This window comes from Schistocerca americana, chromosome 5 (genome assembly GCF_021461395.2).
Source record: "Schistocerca americana isolate TAMUIC-IGC-003095 chromosome 5, iqSchAmer2.1, whole genome shotgun sequence".
Taxonomy (NCBI): Eukaryota; Metazoa; Arthropoda; class Insecta; order Orthoptera; family Acrididae; genus Schistocerca; species Schistocerca americana.
The window spans coordinates 627,656,522-627,669,267 of record NC_060123.1 but is presented as its reverse complement, the minus strand read 5'-3'; positions in this window follow the sequence as shown (position 1 = coordinate 627,669,267).

Genomic DNA, 12,746 nt, shown 5'->3' with positions numbered 1-12,746 from the left:
CTCTGAGCGAACACGCTGAGATATTCTCTAAGAAAGCGACATCGCCAGGCTACCATATCTTGGGTTTCCGTTAATAACTTGAGGCCAGAAATGGATTTATAGCGGAATCCTAACTTTTTCACGATTCATAACAAAGATCCTGAAATAGGTCCGCTGCTACAAGGGTAGTACGTAATTTTTAAGCGTCGAATATTCCTTCCTTGAATAATATGCATGTATCTGATAACGAATCGCATCTTCCTGAGAAATGATCCTCTTCTCGAAGCGCCTCTTCTTCCCATGTTTCTCCAACTTAGCTGACGTGGAACACACGAATTCCTGCGACTGACTGTGTATAATCACGCCGTGTCCGACTCTTTTGGGAAGTTTCTCAGCAGTGTGCAGCCTCGGTCTGCCCCGCTTTCGACTACTTTCGCCACACATCGTAAGGCAGGTGAACTCGAAAGTCACCCAAATCTCTCACTACAACGATTCGCTGAGGACTCGCTGGCACAATGCTCTGGGCAGCGCAGTGCAGAGGAAGTGTCAACGAAGTGGGAACCGACAGTGCTAGGCTCACACTTAAGTAGTGCATTGGTGGCGGGAGCCGTGTCAAATGCAACTAGTTTAATCAGACTATAGTAGTGTAATATTAATGCATTAATTTGTTCTGAAAGCGGTGCTGATATTCAAGACAATAGAAGCGGGTTAAAAGCTGTGAGCAATCTGGGGAAGTTAACCTTGCATTACTGAGCAACTGCTCTTTTTTTCCCAGGTATCCAGTCTAGCTTACCAAATTCCCAACCAGACTAACATTAATTATAATCCTTTAATAGTCCTCTTACAACAACCGGTGATTATATATATATATATATATATATATATATATATATATATATAAAGATAATTTAAATAAAAAGAAATAAATCACTTTATGTTTGGACATTTATTTTAACATTGATCACTGTTCCGTTAAAATTTCAGCACATTAAACTTGATTCATAACTAAACTGGTGGCTTATTTAGGACTGTGAAAATGTGAGTTTGTAATCTTACGGAACACATCAAATAGGGAGCCAAGATTGGGAGACTACATACAACACTGCATTCATAAAATAACACATGAAGAACGTTGAAACATATGCAAGAGGAAATTAACCACAACCAACCGATTCAATTTTCAGCCAAAGAAGTTACGTTCGTAGCGCAATCCTGTCTGTCATGAAATTACCACACACTGGTATACTAAATTCATACTAACTCTCTGTGAAATCTTCCCGAAAAGAATAGCTGAGGGCTACTTTGATGCTTACACCACATGCTTCACGTGGTCAACTTGGTTTACACAAAGAGTGTAACTCCACAATAATTTTGATAATTAAAATAACTTACATCGAAACGCAATTTACAAAAGGAAAACGTCGAACTGGTTACTATCGTCTTGTAATCTCCCCACGGAAAATTACCCTCTACCACGCAATAATTAATAATGGTCAATCAAATCATCCACATTTATTCACTTTTGAAAAGTATCTGATCGGATTTTCTAGTAATATATGCGCCGACAGCTCGTCGACGCCAAGGTATTTTTCTAGCACGTTTATTCTTTGGAATAACAGAGATACATATATGTATTCTCCATGGTTATTGTAGACGGGTAAGAAGGACAGCTTCGGAAATATCTCTTGGAAGATTGACGGGCTTCTAAAAGAGACAAATTTGCTTTTCTTCTCGCTAAAGCGAGCTATTAACGTTTGTGCCACTAGCGGGTTATTTGAAGAGAGAGAAAGACTGTAAACGCAAATTAAATAAGACTTGGAATCAACAGAAAACGGAACATGTAATGCAGATGGATTGAATATACAATTTTCCTCAGAAATAAGGTTTGTGACCCTTTTATTCTAGAGTGAATGACGAATGAGTTCTTTGTCTGAATCATTGACGATCGCCTGGGCCCTGTAATTAGTGGGGAAGTTTCAGCTGTGACGAAGAGAGCCTGCAGTCACCGAGTTTTTATAATATCGTCCAAAAAGGCTTCGTCCACATCTGAAATTCTAAATCTGTCGTAAAATGAACGAATTGTTCAAACGATCGATTTTCCCAACTGAATGCAGCGCTTAACAATAATAACAAATGTAAAGATCTTTTCCAGCAAGCCAGCCGCTGAATATTAAGACGAAGGGCCCCACCAGAGATTCTATTGGGCTGATTTCACGTAAATGAAATATTATATTTAAAACTGTACATAGATAAAGGACAGAGAGAGAGAGAGAGAGAGAGAGAGAGAGAGAGAGAGAGAGAGAGAGAGCGAATGAAATTCGAGAAAATACTCAGAATCCTCCATTAGTATAATTGTTTGCCTGTCTTATCACGGATCAGCCTAAAGATAAAACAGGAGGCCCTAACTTTATTGTACCGATTTATGTGTGAGAGTGAAGGGGTAATAAAGGCGACAGATACACCTCTGTACAGACAAAACATTACACCAAGTTAGCGGCAAGCTGCATTCACATATATTCATCAGTCAGTAATATAGATATAAAGATATTTTCCCAATAACATTATATAATTCATTATAGTCTTACTATTAACCTGATGGGTCAAACAATTGTATAAGCATGTGGTACTGGTCTCACAAAGTACACCCCATGTGGGTTGAACATAAAGAAAAGTTGCTATACTGAAAAATATTGTCAAGACGAGACGTTATAATCTCACGCAAAATCGCATTTAAGATTGATGATCTTAGTTAGAGTTACGGATCTTCAACACGTGGTTCCACTTTACCCACAAAGTAGTGACAAAGCAACTACTGGAAGATATTCTGAACTTCACACTCGAATTACGCTGCGTTGCAATTTAAGATAACATAAGATATTTTAGATCTAAACCTGAAATAAAGGTGATTAAATTTTCAGTTAGGCTGAACTTAAGAAACCCATTGTCCTACGGACTTAGCAGAGACGCGCTTAGCCGGAGATCTTACCACTTCAGACGCTCGCCGCGGACCCACTGGCCTCTGCCCCTACCGAGGATGCGTAACAGATGCAAACGGAAGTGACCAGAGAGCCAGCTTCCTATACCAACATGACAAGGGATGGACAGGACCATACTAAGAATAGAAACCGTAGAAAGCGTAGCTACCTGTTCCGACGTTGGTCCTACTGTTCTCTAGCAGACAGGCTTGTCTGCTACCATCAAGCATGCAACTAGAAATACATTTGCTCATTCATCCTTTCACACAGAAGGGAAGGGGGATGACAGTATCTTATCATATACAGTATATAAAAGAAAGCGGATGTAGGTTCCGTATGAGACTGTGTGACATGAATTACACATAAACTGTGTTTTAAAGTGTAGTAGTGTGACAGATCGTTCTTGTTTATGTGTAAAAGTAACACGTTCCACTGCTCAGTCTCCTCCCAGATGGAGTCAGGAACACCACAGTAAATTCAGAAGTGGAATGTATGCCGTAAATGACAAAATGACAACAGATTTAATAAATTAACATGAAAGGAATCCAACAAAGACCTTTCAGTAGACCACAATACTGTATCTGAGAGTGAGGGCTGTTCCGAAGGCTTGTCATGCGTCAGCATGTAATCGGTGTTGATAATATATGGACTACTGATCTAAAAGCACGGACAGTGCTAAGCGTTTTCCTCAGTCATCACTGTACTTGTTTAATTTGACGTCACCCTGTGCTTCCAATAACGGCCAAGTGCAATAATACAGGGTGATTCAAAAAGAATACCACAACTTTAGGAATTTAAAACTCTGCAACGACAAAAGGCAGAGCTAAGCACTATCTGTCGCCGAATTAAGGGAGCTATAAAGTTTCATTTAGTTGTACATTTGTTCGCTTGAGGCGCTGTTGACTAGGCGTCAGCGTCAGTTGATGCTACGATGGCGACCGCTCAACAGAAAGCTTTTTCTGTTATTGAGTACGGCAGAAGTGAATCGACGACAGTTGTTCAGCGTGCATTTCGAACGAAGTATGGTGTTAAACCTCCTGATATGTGGTGTATTAAACGTTGGTATAAACAGTTTACAGAGAATGGGTGTTTGTGCAAAGGGAAAAGTTCTGGACGGCCGAGAACGAGTGATGAAAATGTAGCACGCATCCAGCAAGCATTTGTTCGCAGCCCAGGAAAATCGACTCGCAGAGCTAGCACAACAATTCGTATTTCAGCAGGATGGAGCGCCACCACATTGGCACTTATCTGTCCGTAACTACCTGAACGTCAACTACCCGAGGCGATGGATCGGCCGCCAGGCAGCCCGTGACAGAGCACTTCATCACTGGCCTCCAAGAAGCCCTGATCTTACCCCCTGCGATTTTTTCTTATGGGGGTATGTTAAGGATATGGTGTTTCGGCCACCTCTCCCACCCACCATTGATGATTTGAAACGAGAAATAACAGCAGCTATCCAAACTGTTCGCCTGATATGCTACAGAGAGTGTGGAACGAGTTGGAGTATCGGGTTGATATTGCTCGTGTGTCTGGAGGGGGCCATATTGAACATCTCTGAACTTGTTTTTGAGTAAAAAAAAACCTTTTTAAATACTCTTTGTAATGATGTATAACAGAAGATTATATTATGTTTCTTTCATTAAATACACATTTTTAAAGTTGTGGTATTCTTTTTGAATCACCCTGTATAGTGGTTGGGCAGTAAACTGTTCACGTGCCACCAAGGTTGAAGTATACTGTGCGTGGCAAATGGCTCCACCCAAAACTGGCGCCAAGGCAACTTTGGTGCACCATAGGCCATAGATGACTGTATGAAAGACAGCTTCAAAGATGTGTATGCGCGAATAGACGGGTAACTGATGCGCAACTGACCACCAGATGAACCAACGGGCTACCAGCAGCCTATCCTCAACGACCGTTCAACGACCGGTGCTGTCTACGGGCTTCCACAGCAGGCGCATAGTCCATGCACCCATGCTGACTGCTGTTCATCGGCGAAAAAGGCTGGAATTTGTACACCAATACAACAGCTGGACGTCCAGTGAGTGGTGAGAGCTGGTCTATTCAGGCGAATCACGTTTTGTGCTCCATCGAACAGAAGGACGTTGGCGCGTACGGCCCTGCACCCATTATCGGAAGGGTCCAGGCCGGAGGGTGGAGCGGTAATGTCTGGGGAATATTTTCGAGGCATTGGTTGGATGATCTTGTCATTCTGAAAGACACATCGGTTCAACACAAGTATACATACGGGCTGTCAAAAAGTCTCTCCGCAGTGCTGTATGATTGTTAGCCGCGAGTGGCGTATGCCGCACTGAATATACAACAAATAAAACTCAGTGAAATAAAAGTTATTAATCTATTGAATATTCATTTTTACTTACAAATACTAACATTAAATGTTGAAAGTGTCCCTCCTGTTGTTGAATACACAAGTCAATTCGTCCAATCATGTTTCCAAACACAAGCTCTAACCTTTCTTCTGTAACAGAAACAATGAAAGTGGATATTTCAATTCTCAATTCATCGATGGATTTTGGACGGTTCTTGTAGACAGTTGCTTTCGCTGCACCCCAAAAGAAAAGGTCAGGTGGTGTTAGGTCAGGCGATCGTCGAGGCCAAAGTCCCTGTGAAATTATGCGATCACAAAAAACATGAGCAAGCAGTGACATTGAAACGCGAGCTGTATGCGCGGTTGCACCATCTTGTTGAAAATAACCGTTCAGTATTTCACGTAACACAAGTCCTCCTATGAATGGGTACAGAATATCACTGCAGTATCGTTGTGCGTTTATTGTTTCGTTGAAAAATATGGGACCCATAATACGACGTCTAGAAATTGCAATCCAAACTCCTATTTTCACAGAATGAAGTGGTTCCTCATGAATACACAATGGTTTTGCAGTACTTCACATACGAGAATTTTCAGAGTTCATGTACCCGGATAAATGAAACCACACCTCATCAGTAAAAAAAGTTTCATTAAGAATATCCCATCCATTTTGTTGGAAGAAATTTTTGAACCATTGAAAATAATGCAGTCTCCTGCCATGATCAGTAACTTTCAGTTCTTGCACGACTGTCACTGTATGGGAAAAGTTCTAATTTTTTCCTTATAGCTGTGTGGGCCGTTCCAACACTAACATCGATTTCAAATGGCTCTGAGCACTATGGGGCTTAACTTCTGAGGTCATCAGTCCTCTAGAACTTAGAACTACTTAAACCTAACTAACCTAAGGACATCACACACATCCATGCCCGAGGCAGCATTCGAACCTGCGACCGGAGCGGTCGCGCGGTTCCAGACTAGCACCTAGAAACGCTCGCCCACCCCGGCCGGCTAACATCGATTTCCTGGGCGACTTTTCCTACTTGACTTGTTCGCACTCATGAACATTTTATCTGAAATATCGAGTAATTTATCCTCAGACAAAACGCTAGGACGATCACTTCTCGGTGCATCTGTCACTGAACTCGTACTTCGAAATTTGTTCATCAAATCTCGCACAGTATCGCGATGTGGGAGTGTTGTCTCCGGGAAAACTGAATTAAATGCTTTACAAACTAAAACTGTGTATTTATCGTCAGCTTTGAACACTTGTCCGACTAAGAACACACGTTCTTCAATGGTTAGCATTTTAACAGTGACAAAAACGAAACAAACGAACAAAAGAACTAAACTTAATCGTTCAAGTCAAAACGTAACGACACACATCAACGATACTACTGACGCTGGCTGAGATAAACGAAACAGTAGAATGTTGGGAGAGTCCACTTGAAGGGAAGTAACCCAGGCAGGCAAACAATCATACGGCACGCGCGGCTAACAATCATACGGCACTGCGGCGAGACTTTTTGAACACCCCGTATATCCTTGGAGACCGTGTACACCCCTACATGCAATTCTTATTCCTTTGAACGACGGCGTCTACCAGCAGGACAACGCAACGTCTCACACAGTTTGCAGTATACGTGCGTAGTTCGAAGAGCAAAAAGATGAATTTGTCGTACTCCCTGGCCACCAAACTCCTCGGGTTTAAACTCAATCGAGAATCTGTCGAGCCGCCTTGATCGGACTGTTCACACCAACCGAGAAACCTGGGGCACTGGTCATGGCACACAAGTCGGTATGGCTCCACATGCCTTTCGGTACCTTTCAGAACCTCACTGACTTTCTCCATTCACGTCCGTGCTGTAGAAGGCAGTTAATCAGGCTTCTGACAGACGCTTACATTAATGTGACTGGACCGTATATGTCTCTCTTATGGTATACTAACATCTCGACAATAACAGAAAAACTTCGCGACTGTCATTTTCTAATTAGATTAGAATCTTATCCCAGACCATTTTGTCAGATGTGCCAAGGTTTGCTTTCGAATTACCATGGCTTGTCAGATGTTTCATGAGTCACTTTGACGTAATAATCCGAATCAATTGCGATTCTTGTTTCACTTAGTAGTCACTGAATTTCTAATTCATTACTTTGAACAGTGTCTAAATCATGTCTGATAATAGGGCCAATTAGAATACATTCAGACTAGACTACCCAATATACCCTTACAACAGGATTAGTTATATTGTCCCCAAAATGCAAAAAGCCATCCTATAAAAAATTATTTCACAATACACAAAACGAAGACACTAAAATAATAATCAAACCAGGGTGTACTCATGGAGCTGAAATACTCATTATAAACAGAAACAGTGAAGAAATTCAACATACCATGGAAAGTAATAAGGAAAATTTTACGTTCGATTGTACTGAAGAAGGAACACATCGTGGGTTTACTGCAAATACCAGTTAACTCCATTTCAGCAAGTTCTGAAAAAACTGGATTTGTAGTTTCTTCATTAAGCCACAAATGTCATAATAGGAATTGTTACACTGCAGTAATCAACTAATGATGGTGTGTAGAAAATCTTAATGTATAACTGGCTACTTAGTGTATTATTAATCTTTAGTAATTAACAGAAAATGCAAATATTGCGCCAGTTGTATGGTTCTGGCAGACATCATTGATATTTTTGCCAGCTTGAACGAAGTTATATTTTGTAAGAGGTCCATGATTAAGGAATTTGTTGCTAGCGCACTCGAGCAGATGAAATTTCGATGGATTGCTCACGCGCTGCCTGCGATATGTAAGCTATAAAAGAATCTCAGTCCAGAGAGCAGTGTTGTCAGCAGTAGGATCTGTGTGTCAGTAGGAGTAAGTAGTAGCTAGCAGTCTGGCGTATGGAGTTGGCTGGGCCGGTCGTGTGGAGCGGTGGCGGCGCCTGACCATTGTAGTATAAGGTAAAAACAGCCTCGCGCATATGTAGTAGTGTTATATCAAGTCCCGTGTAAATGTTTTTAAAAATAAATCTCTTAATTTTTATAATAAGGATTATTATTAACTTTTGACAATTATTGATCTCAATTTAAAGAATTTACTAATTTCTCCAATGCATGGTCATCCCGATTATTGCAAAGAAAAATCAGTTGTTTCTTTTATACATGACAAATCTATCGGCCAGCATTGCACATTCTTATAGGAGCAGATATATACGCGTTATCCGGCGACTTAATTGAGGTAAGAATTTTCAATTTATTCAGAATGATCTTTCAGGGCCATGACGCAGCACTACTGACGTCCAATTTGACCAGTTTACCTTCACAGTCAGTCAATTATTGAAAGGTTCTATATGAGTCAGATTTTTTATTAGGAGGTTAGTCACATTGTATTATTGGCAGGTGACGGAATTTATTTATTGGGAGGTTACGCTAAATTTGAAAAGCTATATATTTATTATTATCTGTTGGGTAGTTACACTGAATGTGAATGAGATATAATTATATGGATTTTTTTGTGGGGAGGTTGTTGTTGTTGTTGTGGTCTTCAGTCCTGAGACTGGTTTGATGCAGCTCTCCATGCTACTCTATCCTGTGCAAGCTTCCCATACAGTAAAGCTGCATGCCCTCGGGAAAAATTACGGCCGTAGTTTCCCCTTGCTTTCAGCCGTTCGCAGTACCAGCACAGCAAGGCCGTTTTGGTTAGTGTTACAAGGCCACATCAGTCAATCATCCAGACTGTTGCCCCTGCAACTACTGAAAAGGCTGCTGCCCCTCTTCAGGAACCACACGTTTGTCTAGCCTCTCAACAGATACCCCTCCGTTGTGGTTGCACCTACGGTACGGCTATCTGTGTCGCTGAGGCACGCAAGCCTCCCCACCAACGGCAAGGTCTATGGTTCATGGGGGGAGGAGGTTACAATTTTATAAACCGGATCAGTGAATAATTGGAATCAGTATAATCTATCATTTTATTAGATCACTAAATATTAATAAAGCGCTGAGGAGTTTTTCTTCCTCTGTACTTCATAAATCTGCGTCGCGGCTGCCGCTGTCTTCTATACCAGGTTCAGGAACTGTGTCGGTGCCTCCAGATAAAAAGTACGGAAAGACTTATTCCAAGAGTGAAATTCATCAGGAATGCTCCTTTGTTGCATAACTGATCACACTTCCTTCTCTTCCCACTTATTGACAGAATCTTAACATGAAGATATTGTGAGTAAATATTTGTCATATTTGAAGGATGTCTTTTACCAAATGCATGTATTTCTTTACAATCTGAAGACTGACAGTAGTTGCACCAGGTCATTCATTCCTGGCCTACATTTTTGGTAGCGAAAACATTTCACTTTTAGTCATTTAACTTTACGTCCTGACAGTCAGTATTTCTGTTTTTAATGAGAGATGCAGAAAGTTTAGGTAAATCTTTGAATTTTGTTTGTTTTAATCCATGTACTGCATAAGGTGAACTTTTCTTGCTTCGACCCCTTTTCCATCTTGCAAGTCTGAGTTTGTTTAGCCAACCCTGAATAACATAATTCATTTCCACTATGCATGCTGTTCACTTCCATGAAGGTGTGACTACATTCGATAACTTTGCGTTCAATGATGTCTAAATTTGTTGTTCAAGAAAAGTACAGGAACAATGCAGCTATGTTTTTATTCCTGCTCTGACCTCAGCAGGTGATAGAAGAGCGAAATGTTTTATATGTGTCCTGTATTCTGTCTTCCTAAAATTCTCCCAATCGACGCCGAGAATTCACCGTCTCGGTTGCATCCGTACATGCTCATTCCATTTAATATCGCTTTGCAACGTTACACCTAGATATGTCATCGACGTGACTCTGTCAAGCAACACACTGCTAATGTTGTATTCGAATATTTGTACATTTAGATGTAACTACCGCTCATCTTACCACCTAGAAATTTTAAGTCATCTTGTACCCTCGACAGTCACTCAGCAATTACACGTCCCCGTACACCACAGCTTCATCAGCTCATCCTGTCTCTCAGATTATGTTCTAGGGCACTCCTGGCGATACCTTTGTCTCTCACGAACACTCGCTGTCGAGTACAACGTAAGGCATTCTGTTAATAAGAAATTTTCGAACCACTCACATATCTAGTAACCTATTCTGTATGCTCGTTCATTCATTAACAGACTGCAGTGAGGCACCGCAGCATGGGACCACTGTGGGTTGCGATCAAATCGCTGACTCAGGATCAGTCAGTACTTTTGTTCCGGTGTCATATTACAGCAGACACAACTGCGTATATCGCCCTCCCGTCCGCTCATCCTTCCCTCCCCACTCTATTCTCTTCCCCCACACTGCTCTCGCCCAATAAGGACCATTTCAGGTTTGTATACAGTACGAAGTGCTGTCAGCATGGCTGGGGCAAAAACCATATATATTCGATTATACCTTTGTATTTTTTTCAGCAGAGCAACAAACGCCAGCTGAAATGTAGCAGCAAGCCACAGACTACCTGCCAGATTTATCAGACCTGCACTCATGCTACTATTATACACAGACATCAGAGTTTCGTCAACTCGCCATGTCTCAGTTAAGTTGCAGAAGTGTTCTGCTTTTCACCAACTCATATAATTTGACTGTTAGTCTATCTAAAAGTGTGAATTTAGGTCTAGAACCCGACAGTGACGTTGGGATGGCGGTAGAAGTAGAGAACTTTCGGCGCGTTTTTGGCATCACAGGACTATCTGTGTACGATGTGGGAGTATAGAAAGAAGTAGATGACAAGAGAGAGTGGTGCATTAAAATCACCAACTGACATTAAAATGTATGAGAGGAGAGTTTCAACAGTGGATATGTTTAGGGAAGCTATGATTGAATTAACTTCAGAGGATAAACGCATTTAAATAAAACATTCGAGTGTGGGGAATTTGGATGATTTGCACTATATGTTAGCGACTGCTACAGACAGACTAACGTGCTGGTATTTGAATGTAACTGCAGCAGTGAATAAATACATGTATTCACCCTGTGCCATGAGAGCCTATTAGTATCAAGTCCACTGAAGCAGAATTCGGTGATAGTATATCTACTCATCTATATGTTGAGGCACTTGCAGGACTGAATAATATACAAGCTGAATTTAAGGCTCATATAAAGCAACTTCTTTGGAGAACGTTGCTCAACACAGTGAGTGTAAAATGTACATATGTAAATAAAGAGAATAGAAAATAAATTGTTCTTTCTGTCCCACCGCATCCCAGTCCTCACCATTCAAATGCACAAAAACGTGCCAAGTGTCAGTGCTTACTCGAAAGTCTTCAAGCATTGTCGTCATTGTCAGGGCGCGGGACGTCTCTGTGGGGAAGCCGTGCACTTGTTGGTTAGGCAGTGTCCTGGCAAACTCCACCTAATCGCTGAGGCAGCCAACCACAAGACCACCCCTCAGCCCACCTCAAGAGAAGACCTTCAGTGGTGGGGCTGCAGCCAACACCCCACGCAACCAGTTCTTCCACAGCAGTGCTGGCGCCACAACTGGTGGTCCACATAGAAGAGCAACTAGAGAGGTGCACAAAAGCTAGCACTCCGTCTTCAGGCCACGAGTGGCCTACCGATACCATCCGACCGCCGTGTCAGCCTCAGTGGAGGATGCGGATAGGAGGGGCATGGGGTCAGCACACCGCTCTCCCGGCCGTTATGATGGTATTCTTGACCGAAGCCGCTACTGTTCGGTCGAGTAGCTCTTCAATTGGCATCACGAGGCTGAGTGCACCCCGAAAAATGGCAACAGCGCATGGCGGCCTGGATGGTCACCCATCCAAGTGCCGACCACGCCCGACAGCGCTTAACTTCGGTGATCTCACGGGAACCTGTGTATCCCACTGCGGCAAGGCCGTTGCCAACTAGAGAGGTGTCACGCCAAAACATGTGGCTAGCAGCAGTTAGCATTTTAATGTTAATAATGAATTATATAGTCACTGTAACTCAGTGGTAATGTGTAACAAAGCTGCTATGACTATACATAATATTATTAATTCCTTTTTTTTTTACCTTGAAGTTTAATATTTGAAGACGCTTTTTGCTGATGCGTAAGGTGACTATTCTTGAAGAAAAGACATGTGTAATGCAGCAAAATGTAAATAACTAGCCACGTCCAACAATAATGATTTCGGGAAATCCTCCTTCTTCATCATTTACATTTGTAGGGATTAGGTTATTTTCTACGAAATAACAAAGATATAACAAAACAACAAGTAATAGTTTTTTAGCTATCACTTTTTTTTGTAAAAAGAGATGATCGATTTGTATTTTTAATATGTACATTTTTTACTATTTTCATGAGCGAAATTGTATGTACAAATTTCCAGCCCATAGTACATCTGACTGACTTCACTCGAAGGTATCTGCAAGACAGATTGTAAATGAAATGTGGTACACACAAATGTCTTACCGTATTTACATTTTCTTTTATCAGCAGCTTTTTGTTGGTCGCAT